This window comes from Lathyrus oleraceus, chromosome 3 (assembly GCF_024323335.1).
Source record: "Lathyrus oleraceus cultivar Zhongwan6 chromosome 3, CAAS_Psat_ZW6_1.0, whole genome shotgun sequence".
In the NCBI taxonomy this organism is placed as follows: domain Eukaryota; kingdom Viridiplantae; phylum Streptophyta; class Magnoliopsida; order Fabales; family Fabaceae; genus Lathyrus; species Lathyrus oleraceus.
In genome coordinates, this window is record NC_066581.1 from 140,644,307 (window position 1) to 140,663,224 (window position 18,918).

The following is an 18,918-nucleotide window of genomic DNA, read 5'->3' on the forward strand; positions in this document are numbered from 1 at the left end:
CAATGACTTATGCTGAGGATAATAAGCCATGAGCATGCCATCCCTACTTAATCCACTGTGAACAAACAATTTGCGCTCAGCTGGGGATTATTATTATTATTTTTAATCTTCATTTCCAATCTCCGCCCGACGGGAATGATGATGCATGATTTTTTTTCAGCATAATGCTCCATAACCATGGAAATGCTACGCAATTAGGTATGCAATATGCTATGCTTATCTAAATGATGAATGCATAAAAAGTATCCCCCTTCAGGGGACTCTACTAGGGAGCTCGAGGCACTCTGCTGAGAAACTCGATACCACTCCAAATCTCCAACCCTGCTGGGGAATAGCACTGCTGCTGGGGAAAAGACAACCCTCAACAGGGATGACCTCCACTGAACCCGATCCGCTTGGGGACTTCGTTGGGGAAGAAACCACCAACGCATTCTGCGGGGAAAACAACAATCTTCGACTTGCTGGGGAACTAACAAGCTCCGTCATGCTAGGGGAAACGACAACCTTCAGACCTGGCTGCCGAGGAAACACCGATCTCAAATCCGCTGGGGAGATAACAATCCCGACCCTGCTAGGGAAAATACGGAATATTGACATGGAACACCTGTCGACTCGCCGAATTAGCGTTCATCCTCTAACCAGAGTATCAACTTTCCACTTTTGAGACTTTGAAGAGTCTTCTTGATTAATCCTCCAGGACCGTCGCCATTCTTTCATCGTCTTTTCACCATTCTTCTATCCCTTGTCCCTGATTGGACTCCACGGGGATCTCTTGTCAAAAAGCTTCACATCACAACCTGCAAGTGAGTGAAAATATCTAACAGCACCTGCAAAAGAGATCGTTAGATAAAAACGTGCCCCAGGCGTGCCAAAATTTCAACACCTGGGTCACTCTACCTTCCGAATAAGATTTCACGTTTTCAATCTTATGAACATGCATTGGAAGGGACCTGTATGTCTCAAAATGCAAAGATTCTTTATCAAAATAAATGGATGTTTTTGCAATCAAAGCGGTAACGAAAATAAAAACAAAATTATATGACTGAATATGCATTTTATTGATTGAAAAAGGTAGCTCATAAATGAGCAATACACAGGAAGCAATCCCTGAAAAGAGGTAATTACGCACAAAAGGAAAAATCTATCCTAATGGCAATGTGAAACCGCGATCTCATCGAGTTCCAACTCGGTTACACCCCATATGTCCTCAAGACTCTCCGTGCTTTCTGCCTTCTGAACAAGACGATTCCGACTGATCCCTGCTGGGGATTATCCAGGTGCCTTAACCAAGCCTAAACGATCATGCCAGACGCAGTTGTTCGTTTCAATCCCTCTTTTGCCTGGACCGCCCTTTCGGGTTTTCAGTCCACCGAGATACCCTTTTTTGTCCAAGCCGCCCTTGTGGGGTTTTGGACTTGCCGGATGTACAGTTCTTTTCTTTTTATCCCTAATTTTTGCCCGAACCTTTCATCATCATTTTTTTTGGTTCGCCGGGATGCCCATGTTTTCCTGGACTATTTTATTCTTTTTGTTCAGCGGGTCTCTTTATACGAAGTATTTTTTAACTGCGTCCGCATTCACAGGGGATGGAAAATCCTCGCCATCCATGGTCGTCAACAACAAGGCTCCGCCAGAGAAAACCTTCTTGACCACGAACGGACCTTCATAATTGGGTGTCCACTTGCCCCTACGATCGTTCTGAGGAGGAAGGATCCTTTTTAACACCAGATCTCCTACGTGATATATCCGAGATCGCACCTTTCGGTCAAAAGCACGCTTCATTCGCTGCTGGTACAACTGCCCATGACAAATGGCCGCCAACCTCTTTTCCTCAATCAGGCTCAACTCCTCGCACCGGGTCCTTACCCATTCCTCTTCTTCCAATTACACGTCCATCAGGACTCTCAACGAAGGAATCTGGACCTCAACCGGTAGCACAACTTCCATTCCATACACAAGTGAGAAAGGTGTTGCCCCAGTAGATGTACGCACCGAGGTTCGATACCCATGTAATGCAAACAGCAACATCTCGTGCCAATCCTTATAGGTCACGACCATCTTCTGCACAACCTTCTTAATATTCTTATTAGCTGCCTCGACCGCCCCATTCATCTTCGGACGATAAGGAGAAGAATTGTGATGCTCGATCTTGAGTTCCCGGCACAGTTCTGCCGTCATCTTATTGTTGAGATTAGAACCATTATCAGTAATGATTCTCTCAGGAACCCCATATCTGCAAATGATGTCTCTCTTCAGAAATCTGGCAACAACCTGTTTCGTCACGTTTGCAAAAGAGGCTGCTTCCACCCACTTGGTGAAGTAATCAATAGCCACTAATATGAACCGGTGCCCATTCGAAGCCGTAGGCTCGATCTTTCCGATCATATCAATGCCCCACATAGCAAACGGCCACGGGGACGACATTAAACTCAATGGGTTTGGAGGCACGTGCACCTTGTCAGCATAAATCTGGCATTTATGACACTTCCGCACGAAATTGAAACACTGGGCCTCCATTGTCATCCAATAATAACCAGCCCTTAACAGCTTCTTCACCATTTCATTTCCACTGGCATGGGTACCGAACGACCCCTCGTGCACCTCTTTCATCAATTGGCTTGCTTCTTTGTTATCAACACATCTGAGCAAGACCCAATCGAAATTCCGCTTGTACAAAAACCCTTCTTTGTTCAGATAGAACACCATGGCCAACCTCCTCAAAGTCTTTCGGTCTTTCTTGGATGCTCCCTCAGGATATTCTTGGGTCTCCAAATACCGCTTAATGTCATAGTACCACGGCTTCTCATCATCAGGCGCTGTGTCGACAGCAAACACATAAGCCGGTCTATACAGACGTCCCACCTCAACATTAGGGAACTGATTCCACCACTGCACCTTAATCAAGGCAGCCAGAGTAGCCAAAGCATCCGCCAAAGGATTTTCCTCTCTCGGCACATGGTGTAATTCCACCTTGGTGAAAAACGTCAACAATCTCCTCGTATAATCCCGGTATGGAATTAAATGAGATTGATGCGTATACCATTTTCCGTTAACCTGATTCACAACCAGAGCTGAATCTCCATATATAACAAGGTTCTTGATCCGCAAATCAATCGCCTCTTCGATACCCAAGATGCAAGCTTCGTATTCAGCCACGTTGTTGGTGCATTCAAACGTTAGCCGGGCAGCAAAAGGAATGTGGGATCCTTTCTGCGTAACCAAAACAGCACCAACTCCAATACCATTCACGTTAACGGCCCCATCAAACATCAAAATCCATTCGGATTCAGGGTCAGGCCCCTCCTCCGGGATTGGTTCCTCACAATCTTTCGATTGGAGAAACATGATGTCCTCATCAGGGAACTCAAACTTCATCGGTTGATAATCCTCAATGGGTTGCTGGGCGAGGTAATCAGACAATACACTCCCCTTGATCGCCTTCTGAGAGGTATACTGGATATCATATTTAGTTAAAATCATTTGCCATCTTGCAACCCGTCCGGTCAATGCTGGCTTCTCAAAGATATACTTGATCGGATCCATCTTGGAAATCAACAAAGTGGTATGAACCAGCATATACTGTCTCAGTCAGCGAGCAACCCATACCAAAGCACAACAAGTTTTCTCGAGCAGTGAATATCTTGTTTCACAGTCGGTAAACTTTTTGCTAAGGTAGTAAATTGCATGCTCTTTTCGACCAGACTCGTCATGCTGCCCCAGTACACACCCCATAGACCCCTCGAGGACCGTCAAGTACAGAATTAACGATCGTCCCTCCACAGGAGCCATCAGAATCGGAGGCTCCTGCAAATATTCTTTTATCTTTTCAAATGCCGCTTGGCAATCATTATTCCACCTGACCGTTTGATCTTTTCTCAATAACTTGAACATGGGCTCACACGTGGCTGTTAGATGAGATATGAACCGTGAAATGTAGTTCAATCTACCTAAGAAACCACGAACCTCCTTTTCTGTTCTCGGTTCAGGCATTTCTCGTATTGCTTTTACTTTAGCAGGATCAACCTCGATTCCTCTTTCACTCATAATAAACCCTAGCAACTTACCAGACCGCACTCCGAAAGTGCACTTATTCGGATTCAACCTCAGTCTGAACTGTCTCAACCGGTTAAATAGCTTGGCCAGATCTACCAGGTGCCCCTCTTCTGTTTGGGACTTTGCTATCATGTCATCAACATAGCATTCGATTTCATGATGAATCATATCATGAAACAAAGTCACCATGGCCCTCTGATACGTGGCGCCGGCATTCTTGAGACCGAATGGCATCACCTTATAGCAAAAAGTCCCCCACGGTGTGATGAACGTTGTTTTCTCCATATCATCTGGCGACATTTTGATTTGATTATAGCCAGAAAAGCCATCCATGAAGGAAAACACCGAGAACTGAGCCTTATTATCTACCAACACATCAATGTGAGGTAATGGGAAATCATCCTTCGGGCTAGCTCTGTTCAAATCCCGGTAGTCCACACACATCCTCACCTTCCCATCTTTCTTCGGCACCGGCACAATGTTCGCGACCCAAGGCGGATAATTAGTGACAGCTAGGAAACCAACATCCAACTGCTTTTGCACCTCTTCTTTGATTTTCATGGCCATTTCGGGTCGAGTTCTGCGCAACTTTTGCTTCACTGGAGGACAATCTGCTCTCAACGGTAGCTTGTGTACAACGATATCGGTATCCAACCCTGGCATATCCTGATAAGACCAGGCGAAGATATCGACATACTCTTTCAATAGCACTACCATTCTGCTCTTAACATTCGCCTCCAAAGCGGCCCCAACTTTCACTTCCTTCCTGACCTCGTCGGTACCCAGATTCACAAGCTCAACCTGCTTCTCGTGCGGCTGAATCACCTTCTCCTCTTGTTTTAACAACCTGGCTAATTCCTCCGGCAGTTCACAATCTTCTTCGCCTTCTTCTTCGGCATGATAGATCGGATTATCGAAGCCATATGAGGGTGTAACAGGATTGTTATCAATGAGATCCGGAGAATGATTGCATCTGCATGAATGTTGATTCATGCATTGCTTTAGAACCGGAACTAAGCAAACGAAAAGAAAGAAAATGGAAACAAACATTGCCATTTTTATTTTTGTTTTTATACTGTAAAAATAAATGAAAAACAGGGAACACCGCTTTTAATGAAAAAACATCCTTTTATTTATGATGCAAATATCGCACAATGAAACACATGAGGTGGCCCTTACAATGAACCATTACGTTTCGGGCAAAACGTATGGCTTTCATGCAGACAAAATTGAAAAACAAGAAATATTACTCTTCACGTAGAGTGACAGTGATGATCTTTTCGGCCTTCCAGTTCTGGAGCTCCATCCCTGGTACGCACGGTTTTATCCACTGATCAAGCTCGCAGTCACTGTCGACCTCTTCACCCACCACACAAATGTGATTTGGATCTAGCATTCCAGCACTGGTGAACGTGAATGACTGACGATGGCCCTTGTTCTGCCCAGACGAGCCTCGGCCCGGCTGATAACCAACCCCAAATCTGTCTTCCTTGGCGGCGATATCAATCATCTTTCCCCACCCTGGGGCTTCTCCGCTCTTCACCACCTCAGAGGCCTGTCTGTAAGAAGAAATGGACGGCTTCTTCTCTTCTTTAGCAAAAATGGCATTCTCCACCTTGACGGTTTCGAATGCTTGACTTGGCGTCTCAAATATTTCACCGTCCATTTCAACATATTTGAACGATGATAGGTGGCTGACGAAGATGTCCTCCTCTCCGCAGACTGTTACGACCTGCCCGTCCCAGATGTACTTCAGTTTCTGGTGCAAAGTCGAAGTCACTGCCCCAGCAGCATGTATCCATGGCCGACCCAACAGGCAACTGTATGCCGGCTGAATATCCATGACATAAAATACCGACTTAAACACCTCGGGCCCGATATTCACAAGGAGTTCCACTTCCCCAAACACAGCCCGCTTCGAACCATCAAAGGCTCTAACAACCAGGTCAGTGGGCCTCAAGATTAACCCTTCACAGTCCAGCTTTGCCAGGGCCTTCTTAGGCTACACATTGAGTGATGAACCGGTATCCACCAACACGTGCGAAAGCACCGCTCCTTTACACTCCATTGCAATGTGTAATGCCCTATTATGATTACGCCCGTCTACAGTCAGATCCAGATCAGTGAAACCCAGCCCATGGCTGGCATTGACGTTGGACACCACCGTCTCTAGCTGATTAATCGTGATCTCTTGAGGAACATAGGCTCTCTTCAGTATTTTCAACAAAGCCTCTCTATGCCCCTTTGAGCTCAACAACAATGATAGGATTGAGATCTTGGATGGAGTCTGCTGCAGATGGTCAACAAGCTTATACTCTGACTTCTTGATGATCCTCAGAAATTCCTCAGCTTCATCATCAAGTTCTTTTTCCGACCCACCAGGCGACGGTGTCGCCACAGGAGTACCCTCGCTTACCACCTGCTTCCCTCTTGCCCTGGCTAAAGCCTCAGCCTTATCTTTCTTTTCTTTTTCTCCTTCCCCACTCCTTAAAGTGTTAGTGTCGCATCCGCGAAAAACAACCGGCGGGAAAAAAACAAAACAAACAGAGCCGCCACCGTGCGTTATTTATCCCAAAAGAGGGAAAGGAAACGCTCGAAGTAAACCTGGAAAAGACATGGTCTCGCGACCAAAGAGAGATGGGATCGGGAGTCGGTTATGCGAAGGGAAGGTATTAGCACCCCTACGCATTCGTCGTACTCGACGGGATCCACGCTCAAAAGAATAGAAGAAAGGTTGCTAAACACTGCTCAAAAGAATGCAAACACACACACTAGAAACAACACAGGTGGGAGAAGAGGGGAACGGGCTAGCTAGGATATCGCATCCTATGCCTACGTATCTCATCTGGAATGAGAATCAGAGCTACCGTAGTTCGGCTCACGCACGCCGAAACAAAACACACACACACACAGGCAAACATGGAAACCGAATGCCAATCGCTGGACTTACATCAGACTCTGAACCAACACACACAGGAAACCAACCGCCAATCGCTGGACTTACGTCAGACTCCACACAAACAAACGACAATAGGATACGGAATGCCAATAGTTGGTCTTACATCCATCTCCTAACACATAAGAGGGTTAACCAACAAAACAAGTTACTAAGGAGTCTGGCACTCGAGCCTAGTAACTGTCAAGCAAACACACACAAAAAGAAAAAAAGGGTGCCCGGAGAGATCTCGTACGATCTCCTGCCTACGTACCTCATCTGGTATGAGGATCAGGGCAACGTAGTTCCCCTTAACAGGGGAGAAACTTCCTCCTAACCAGAGACTGGGAAATGACAGACTAGAAGGGAGACTGACTCGAGCCTAATAGTTATCATGTAATCCACCATGGTCCTAGGTTGAGGTTTCTATCTAACTTGCACAGGCAGCAAGCTATCCTAATCAGCACAAGCAAAGCAAACATACACACAATTAGCACACAATATATACAAACAAAGTGGGCTCAGACAAGGTTAGGCTGTGAAACACAAGCCAACTGGAATCAGGTGATGTTAGCTCTTAACCCTAACATTGAGAGTTAGGGTGAAGCAGATGAAATGGGAAGTGAGGGTAAGACCTCACAACTCTTATCCCTGGCCTGGGAGAGCTTTAGACAAATGAAAGTGTGGGAGTTCAGAAAGTTGGAACTCTTCTCCATATATGACTGACTCAACAAAGATCCTGGGTTAATATCCACAATGCATCAACACAAGGTGTGTGAGCAAAGTGGATGACTCACTGAATAGCAGGAGATGGATTGCACATCTCTTTTATCTGCCAATTGCCTTATCAAAGGACTTTTCCTGCTTGGCACAAAGATAAACAAACACAAGCATTGCCTCTTAAGGAGGGCTTCAGACAGGTGCCTGCCCAAGTAACAGGACAGGTCTTCCAGACTACATGAAGTCAGAGAGTTATACCTATGTGGTTAAGCAACCAAGCAAAAGCAAGTTCAAATTGAACTTAAGCAACTTGTGTACCTGTGGAAAAAAATCTAACTCAATCAGTATACAACTCAAAAAGTCAAACAGACAACCAATAGTCAACAGTCAACAGACATAATCAAGCAAGCAAGGCAACAATGTGCAAGGCACAAGCTCAAACTCAAATGAGCTAAAATCCACCTACAAACAACTCAAGATTAGTCAACATTAACCAATTAGTCAACTCAAGCAAGTGAATCAATCCAATCATGGCCATGTGCTTCTTAACCTGAAAACAAAGCTCAAAGATGAGACAAACCACTAGGTCAAGGCCTAGGGTCAAAGAGGGGAAAAAATTCAAAACAGAACATGAAAATTGACAAGAATCAACTTCAATTAATTAAGAACATCATCCAAAAGGTCTCATGTCAATATCATTCACCAATTCCATTTCATGAACAACATATGGCAAGGTATGCAAGTTGAAAGCACATTGTGACAACAGAATGAACAAATGCACAATAAATAAAAAATGATTCAAATAATTTTGGGAAGATTCATGGGTAAACAGAACACACAACATGATCATCACACAAAAAATTAGAGCATTTGGACATGATTAAGCATGGTAATCAAATTCATCAAGTCAAGGCAAGCAAAATCAAGCTCAAATGTGACACATCTTGGTACATCAACTTAGCACAAGCCTAAAACAGAAATGGTAAAAGGTAAAAACCTCAAACCAAAGCCAAAATAAACTTCAACATGTCTAGAAAGAGTGTGCAAAATTTCACATCCATAGGATAAAACACAAGCATTTCACAAAAGATTGAAAATCAATACCATTCAAAAGTTCACAAATGATCATCCAGAATGCAAAATCTCAATCAAATCAGAAATCAATCCAAAAATTCCACAAAAAATCCTGAGCATTCACAACATTCATATCAAGCACCATACAAAAAATCAGAACATTTGGAGATCATTTGGCATGGTAAATGCATCAATCAAATTGGACATCACAAGGTGTGACACAAATTGTCACACCTAACTTAGAAAAATCATAACTCCGCAATGACAATTGATAAAAATGCAAACTCAACACCAAAATGTCCAGCAAGATGTCTAGTTTCAACATGTAAAATTTCATGAGCATTGGATAAGAATTGAGCATTTAGCAAATGATATATCAAAGCAATGTCCAAAATGCACACATGTACACAAACCCTAGGCAAAATAAATTTCCATCCAGGCACAATTTGTGAGAAAAATAATGATAAAAAACTAGAGAGAAAAAGAAAATCAATGCAAAAATCCTGCTATTTTTTGGAGCATTATTGGATTTGTTATGAATTTTTAAAGATTGGAAATGAAATTGAAATAAAAATTGAAACAAATAAATGAATTAATTGAAATATATTATTTAATTTGAATTATGGAGATGGCGCCAAGCAAATACGCTGCGTTTCATTAACAAATGCCTTGGCCAATCAGAAACGCTTGCATGCGGTTCCATGCAGCCAATGAGATTAAACCCTAACACGAACACCTAAGGCAACGGATTGGAAACACACAAAACCGTTCTCTAAAATCCTGAATCATCTTCCTCAACCAACACGCGTATGAACAGTGCATCATCATCATTCACCAAGAATAAATTTTCCAGATCTTAGAATTAAGCACATGTACATGTAGATCACACATCAAGGAGCATGAATCAAGCAATAACTAAACCTATAACATCATAAATCATGTGGATCGAAGCAAACAAAATTTCAACATGAAACTTTAATCTATCGAAACTCAGTGGATATGGCATGGAATTGAGTGGTTCAAAGCTCAGAATCCTCACAGCAAAAAGATCTACAAGAATATATCAACGATTTCATGAATTAAAGAGATCGAAAAAGTGACCTCTTGAAGAACAACTTGATGATTCCACGTGTTCCAGGCCTGGCTATGCTTCAATCTTCCTCTAGCAAGCTTGTGGAGTGGATTGGAAGAAGTCTTGATGTTCAATTGAGCTCGAATCTACAGAATTTGAAATTCACCATTGTTGCTCAAGCTTCATGTATGCTTCCAAACTGCACGAATTCAAGTGGTTCTTGCTTGCATCTTGCTCAGTAATGATACTAGATGATGAATGAGGCAAGGATTTGTGCTTCGATTTGGAGAAATTGAGAGAGAAAAATGAGAGAAAAATTTGATCAAAAATTCTAGATATGAGATTTGTGAAGTGTTGTTATGAAATTCTGTTAGGGTTAGGCATTTATAGTCCCTCCTAATCAAGTCCTAATCATGCTTAACCAAATGCTAATGAAAATTAGGGAATTTAGAGTGTAAGTGCAAATTTACCATTTTACCCTATGCATGGAAATTGTTAGTGAACAGTACACAGAAATGAATTGAAATGCACTTAAAATGTCCTTTTGAAGCCAATGGAATTGATAGAATGTGTAAACAATGCCTTATTTTTAAATTTTAATTTTCCCTCCAAAAGTGCAATTGAAAATGCAAATATTTATGTGAATGGAATGCATGCCATGTAATGCCAATTTTGGAAACTAGAGGTTAAAAGGAGAATGTTGCAAAAAGAGCCATCTCATTTGGACTTATGGTTTGAAAGTTATGCTCCTTTGAAGTTCCATGTTCACTTGACCAAGTTTTGATCATATCTATTCAACCATACATGAGAAATCCATGATCTTGGACTTTTTGGAAATGGGAGAACAAGATCTACAACTTTCATGTTCAACAAAATTTCATTTAAAGCTTTCTTGATGATGTAATATTGAGTTGAAAACCTTTCCATTTTTGGCAATTTCAAATTACAAGTCACTTTCTATTTTTGGAAAGTTTTGTCTTGACTTTATTTTCTTCAATGTTGATGTTTGAAATGTCAAATGAGACTTGTTTGAACATGAATGAAGTATTTCTAACCACTTCCCACCTCCAAATCCAACAGTTGACTTTCTGTTGACTTTTTCAATTGGCAGATGACTTGGTCATGCACAGATGAATTTGAGCCTCAATCTCTTGATGAAATGGCTCCAAAATGAAACCCTAGCTTATACAAGCTCAATAAAACCATATGATGATCTCCATCTCATTAAAGACCTCATCTCCTTGAAAAACCCTAACTGGCATAACTCCACTGATTAGGGTTGACCAGAGGTCAAAACCCTAATCTCAAGGAACATGATCAGGCACAATGAAACCTTTTGGTGATGATAATACCATGATGATGGTGATGTACTATTTCAACCAAGATGATGATCAATCTCCTTGAGGAACCAAGAAACCCTAATGGAAGCACAAACCCTCAGATGATTAGTGATCAATTCATGAGACCCTCAAGCTTGAATCTTTTTAACTTCTCCATCTTCTGATAAAGACCTAGGAGAATGACTTGCTCATTGCTTCCACATGATATGCAAAGATGTAATGCCTAATGCCCTACAAAATGAAATGCAATATGCTAAGCTAGTCCCAAGAGAGGATGGCAAATTTTGAGGTGTTACAGTTGCCCCTATTCAATCCACTGTGAACCTGTCGATATGAATAGCCTCGGCTTTCAGATGATCAGGGTGAAGAGTGATTGAATACCAAGAACAGACGAACAATTTGCATTCTGATGGGAAATAATTAACAATGCCTGTCAGAATCGGCAAAGAAGCAATCTTGAAAAGAAGAATCCGCCTGGCACGGAGAAGTCGGCCTGAATACCAAACAGAAATTTGACCTGTATACCAAAATAGATGGTAACACAGGGATAACCATGGCCTGAACACCACATCCGCTGAGGATTATTATTATTATTTTTACTTTTCTTGAACCCCTGAACTTTCTGAGTGATACTTTTTCGTTTTCTTGAACCCCGAACAAATATTTCCTTTTGCGCGAATGATCCCGGATCACCGCAGTTGAACCCCGACAACTTCATAATAGTCTTGTTCGCAAAATAATGAACCCCGCTCTCCATTTTGAACCCCAGTCGCCTGACGATAACTTGCGATCGCCATTGTGAACCCCGCTCTCCGGAAAACACCTCGTGTCTCCCTTTCTCCATTTGGACCCCGTTCTCCAGAAAATGCCTCAACACTTCCTTTTCTCCAATTGAACCCCGTTCTCCAGAAAATGCCTCAACACTTCCTTTTCTCCAATTGAACCCCGTTCTCCAGAAACTTGTGATAATTCCGCTGGCAACGTCGGAAATAACACCAAGACACCACTCTGATGGCGACATATCAGAGGGTACACCTTCACAAAAGGAAGGTAACATGTGCATCTCTTCCTCAGAAGACACCCATAACGACCTCTGTTGACCTCAGCCAAAGTCTAAGGTGACACATGAATAGAAGATAATCCTGAGGACCTCATCCCGGATATAATCTTCAACTCCAATCTCCATTTGAACCCCATTCTCCAGAAAATGCCTCAACACTTCCTTTTCTCCAATTGAACCCCGCTCTCCAGAAAATGCCGCAACACTTCCTTTTCTCCGATTGAACTGTATTTTCGCGCTGATCGTGTAACGTCCTTTGATTTCATTTCCATCTCCGCCCGACGGAAAAGTTTCCTCCAATATCATACTACTGGGGAACATTGCTAACCTGACGTCATGATGCTAAACTCCTCAGAGTAACATCTCCAAATTCTATCTCGCACGACAGAAATCTCCTCCAGTATCGCACTACTGGGGAATATGGTTGACCCAACACCACGATGCTAAACTCCTCAGAGTAACATCTTCACCATCCGGCGAAACCAAATCTCAAGCGGTGACCACGACTCGAGTAACTGATACTGGCAATGCTGCTGATTTTCCAACTAGCAGAACCACTCCTCAAACGGTAACCACGGTTTGAGTAGCATCTTCACCCACTGGCAAAACCAAATCTCAAACGGTAACCACGGCTTGAGTAGCATCTTCACCCACTGGCAAAACCAAATTTCAAACGGTAACCACGGCTTGAGACTAGCTTATGCTTGCAATGATGATGCATGACTTTTTTTAGCGTAATGCTCCATAATCATGGAAATGCTACGCGATTTATTATGCAATATGCTATGCTTATCTACATGATGAATGCATAAAAAAGTATCCCCCTTAAGGGACTCTTCTGGGGAGCTCGAGGCACTCTGCTGAGGAACTTGCCAACACTCCGATCTCCACCCTGCTGGGGAATAACACCGCTGCTGGGAAATAGACCACCCCTACCAGGGATAACCTCCACTGCCCCCGATCCGCTTGGGGACCTCGCTGGGGAAAGAACCACCAACGCACTCTGTGGGGAAAACAACAGTCTCTGACTCGCTGGGGATATAACAATCCCAACTCTGCTTGGAGAAACCACCATCAACAGATACCTCCCCGGGGAAATAGCAACCTTCAGTCCTGGCTGCTGAGGAAACACCGATCTCAAACATGCTGGGGGAGATAACCATCCCGACCCTGCTAGGGAAAACACAAACCTTGAATCTGCTGAGGAGGTAACGATCCCAACTCTGCTTGGGGAAACAAGGAAAGTCTGGTACTGAACACCCGTCGACTCGTCGAACCAGGGCATTCACCATCTAAATCCACTGTCAACTTTCCAATTTTTAGAACTCCCAGACTCGTCTAGACTTTTCTGATTCATCACCTTGTATTCCCGACTTCTCCGTACTCCCCGGAGAGCGAACTCCTTAGATTCATACAGACTTTCCAATCTTAGACTTTGAAGAGTCTTCTTGATTAATTCTCAAGGATCTTCGTACGTCTTTCCGTCGTCTTTTCACCATTTCTCCATCCATTCGTCCCTGATCGGACTCCTCGGGGATCTTTTTGTCAAAAGCTCCGCATCACAACCTGCAAGTGAGTGAAAATATCTAACAGCTCCTGCAAAAGAGATCGTTAGACAAAAACGTGCCCCAGGTATGCCAAAATTTCAACACTTGGGTCACTTAACCTTCTGAATAAGATTTCAAGTTTTCAATCTTATAAACATGCATTGGAAGGGACCTGTACGTTTTAAAATGCAAGATTCTTTATCACAAACAATTGGATGTTTTTGCAATCAAAGCGGTAATGAAAACAAAAACAAAATTATTTCACTGAATATGCATTTTACTGATTGAAAATGTGTGGCTCAAACTGAGCAATACAAAGGAAGCAATTCCTGAAAAGAGGTAATTGCGCACAAAAAGGAAAAATCTATCCTAATGGCAATGCGAAACCGCGATCTCATCGAGTTTCAACTCGGTTACACCCCATATGTCCTCAGACTCTCCATGCTTTCTTCCTTCTGAACAAGACGCTTCCGACTGATCCCTACCGGGGATTATCCATGTGCCTTAACCAAAGCGCAAACAATCATGCTAGACGCAGTTGTTCGTTTCAATCCCTCTTTTGCCTGGACCGCCCTTTCAGGTTTTCAGTCCACCGGGATACCCTTTTTTGCCCAAGTCGCCTTCTCAGGTTTTCGACTTGCCAGGTGTACAATTTTTCTCTTTTTTATCCCTAATTTTTGCCCGAACCTTTTCATTATTTTTTCGGTTCGCCGGGATGCCCATTTTTGCCTGGACTATTTTATTCTTTTCGTCCAGCGGGTCTCTTTATACGAAGTATTTTTTAACTGCGTCCGCATTCATAGGGGATGGAAAATCTTCGCCATCCATGGTCGTCAACAACAAGGCTCCGCTAGAGAAAACCTTCTTGACCACGAATGGACCTTCATAATTAGGTGTCCACTTGCCCCTTCGATCGTTTTGAGGAGGAAGGATCCTTTTCAACACCACATCTCTCACGATGCACACGAGGTCGCACTTTTCGGTCAACAACACGCTTCATTCACTGGGTACAACTGCCCCGTGGCAAGTAACTGCCAGCCTCTTTTCCTCAGTCAGGCTCAACGCGTCATACCGAGTCCTTATCCACTCCGCCTCTTGCAACTTTACGTCCATCAGGAATCTCAAAGAGGGAATTTGAACCTCAACCGGTAATACGGCTTCTATCCCATATACCAACGAGAAAGGCGTTGCCCTAATAGGCGCGCCGAGGATCGATACCCAGGATACAAGCTTCGCACTCAGCCACCATCGATGGTGCATTCAAATGTTATCCGGGCAACAAAAGGAATGGGGATCCCTTTGGCGTAACCAAAGCAGCACCAACTCCACTTCCATTCATGTTAATGGCCCCATCAGACATCAGAATCCGTTCGGATTTAGGGTCAGGCCCCTCCTCCGGGATCGGTTCCTCACAATCTTTCGTTTTGAGCACCTCGAGATGTCCTCATCAGGGAACTCAAACTTCCTCGGTTGATAATCCTCAATGGATTGCTGAGCGAGGTAATCAGACAATACACTCCCCTTGACTACCTTCTGAGAGGTGTACTGAATATCGTATTTAGTCAAAATCATTTGCCATCTCGCAACCCGTCCGGTCAATGTTGGCTTCTCAATATTGGCTTCCCAAATACCTGATCGGATCCATCTTGGAAATCCACAAAGTGGTATGAACCAGCATATACTGTCTCGGTCGGCGAGCAGCCTATGCCAAAGTACAACAAGTTTTCTCGAGCAGTGAATGTATTGTTTCACAGTCGATAAACTTTTTGCTAGGGTAAATTGCATTCTCTTTTCGACCAGACTCGTCATGCTGACCCAGTACACACCTCATAGACCCCTCGATGGCTGTCAAGTACCAGATTAACAGTTGTTCCTTCCACAGGAGGCATCAGAATCAGAGGTTCCTGTAACTTATTCTTTTATCTTTCAATGCCCCTTGGCAATCATTATCCACCTGACCGTTTGATCTCTCTTTTTTCCAACAGTTTGAATGGGTTCCTACGTGGCTGTCAGATGAGATATGAACCGTGAAATGCAGTTCAATCTACCTAACAAACTACGAACCTCTTTTTTTGTTCTCGGTTCAGGCATTTATTTTTTTCCCTTTTTTTTTTTAGCAGGATCAACCTCGATTCCTCTTTCCTGCTCACAATAAGCCCCAGCAGCTTACCGGCCCGCACTCTGATAGTGCACTTATTTGAATTCAACCTTAGTTTGAATTGTCTCAATCGGTCGACCAACTTGGCCAGTTCCACCAGATGCCCCTCTTCTGTTTGGGACTTTGCTATCATGTCATCAACATAGCATTCAATTTCATGATGAATCATATCATGAAACAAAGTCACCATGGCTCTCTGATATGTAGCACCGGCGTTCTTGAGACCGAATGGCATCACCTTATAACAGAAAGTGCCCCACGGTGTGATGAACGTTGTTTTCTCCATATCATCTGGCGACATTTTGATTTGATTATAGCCAGAAAAGCCATCCATGAAGGAAAACACCGAGAATTGAGCTGTATTATCTACCAACACATCAATGTGAGGTAGTGGGAAATCATCCTTCGGGCTAGCTCTGTTCAGATCCCGGTAGTCCACACACATGCTCACCTTCCCATCCTTCTTCGGCACCGGCATGATGTTTGCGACCCAAGGTGGATAATTAGTGACAACAAGGAAACCAGCATCCCACTGCTTCTGAACCTCCTCCTTAATTTTCATGGCCATCTCAGGTCGAGTTCTGCGTAACTTCTGCTTTACTGGAGAACAATCCACTCTCAATGGTAGCTTGTGCACAACGATATCAGTATCCAACCCTGGCATATCCTGATAAGACCAGGCAAAGATGTTGACATACTCTTTCAACAATGCTACCATTCTGCTCTTGACACTCTCCTCCAAAGCGGCCCCGATTTTCACTTCCTTTCTGACCTCGTCGGTACCCAGATTCACAACCTTGACCTGCTCCTCGTGCGGCTGAATCACCTTCTCCTATTGTTTCAACAACCTGGCTAATTCCCCCGGCAGTTCACAATCTTCTTCGCCTTCTTCTTCGGCATGATAGATCGGATTGTCGAAGTCTTATGAGGGTGTAACAGGATTGTTATCAATGAGATCCGGAGAATGATCGCATCTGCATGAATGTTGATTCATGCATTGCTTTAGAACCGGAGCGAGACAAATTGAAAAAGAAAATGAAAACATTGCCATTTTTATATTTGTTTTTAAACTGCAAAAATAAATGAAAAACAGGGAACACCGCTTTTATTTGAGAAAACATCCTTTTATTTATGATGAAAATTTTGCAAAATGAAACATGAGGTGGCCCTTACAATGAACCATTACGTTTCGGGCAAAACGTATGGCTTCCATGCGAATAAAATTGAAAACAGAAAATATTACTCTTCAAGTAGAGTGACAGTGATGATCTTTTCAGCCTTCCAGTTCTGGACTTCCATCCCTGGTGCACACGGCTTTATCCATTGATCAATCTCGCAGTCACTGTCGACTTCTTCACCCACCATACAGATGTGATCTGGATCCAGCATTCCAGCACTGGTGAATGTGAATGACGGACGACGTCCTCTACCTTGTCCTGACGAGCCTCGGCCCGGCTGGTAACCCACTCCAAAACGGTCCTTTTTAGCAGAGATGTCCATCATCTTCCCCCAACCAGGAGCTTCTCCACTCTTCACCACCTCAGCGGCCTGCTTATACGAAGAAATGGACGGCTTCTCCTCATCTTTGGCAAAAAGAGCATTCTCCACCTTGACGGTTTCAAATGCCTGACTCGGTGTTTCCCATATCTCACCGTCCATCTCCACGTATTTAAACGATGATAGGTGGCTGACAAAGATGTCTTCTTCTCCGCAAACGGTGACGACCTGCCCGTCCCAGATATGCTTCAATTTCTGGTGCAAAGTCGAAGTCACTGCCCCAGCAACATGGATCCATGGTCGACCCAACAGGCAACTGTATGCCGACTGAATATCCATGACATAGAATACCGACTTGAACACCTCAGGCCCAATCTTCACCGGGAGCTCAACCTCTCCGAACACTGCCCGCTTAGAACCGTCGAAGGCTCTCACTATCAGATCAGTGGGCGTCAAGATTAAACCTTCGCAGTCCAGCTTCGCCAGGGCTTTCTTTGGCAACACATTCAAAGAGGAGCCGGTATCAACTAACACATGCGAGAGCACGGCCCCTTTACACTCCATAGCAATGTGTAAAGCCTGATTATGATTCCTCCCATCCACAGTCAGATCCATATCAGTGAAACCCAGCCCATGACTGGCATTAACATTAGACACCACCGTCTCCAACTGATTGATTGTTATCTCCTGAGGAACATAGGCTCTCTTCAGAATTTTCAACAAAGCCTCTCTATGCCCCTCAGAGCTCAGCAACAATGACAAGATTGAATCTTAGACGGGGTCTGCTGCAGATGGTCAACAAGTTTGTACTCAGACTTCTTGATGATTCTCAAAAATTCTTCAGCTTCATCATCAAGTTCCTTCTCCGACCCACCAGGCGCCGGTGTCACCACTTGAGTACCTTCATTCACTACTTGTTTTCCTCTTGCCTTGGCTAAAGCCTCGGCCTTTTCTTTCTTTTCTTTTTCTCCTTCTCCACTCTTCCAAGCATCAGGAGCAAATAGCCTTCCACTACGAGTGAAACCACTGGGTCCGGCATTATCCACCTTTGAAACGGTGGTTTCACCTACAGTTTGATCCTCCAACTTCTCTCCATTACAGTACACCTCCCCACCATAATGCCACGGCACGGCATCATCTTTGCCATAAGGAATTAGCCCAGGTACCGTGATAGTAACTGGAGCCGCATCGGCAAGCGTTGACAAATCAACCGGATCGAAATAGATAGTTATGGTGGAGACATCTTCCTTCCCCGACTCAGCCTTCTCAAATCTGAGGCTTCCCTCATCCATCAGCCTCTGGACAGCCTCCCTCAATGATATACACCCATCAGGAGCAACAGTGCATGCAGCACAACCATTGTCACAGCCCGGGAAGACCCCATTCTCTAACAGTAGTCTCTTGACCTCAGCCAACGGAGTCCTCAACTGATCTATACTCAACAGCCCAATCCTGCTCTCCT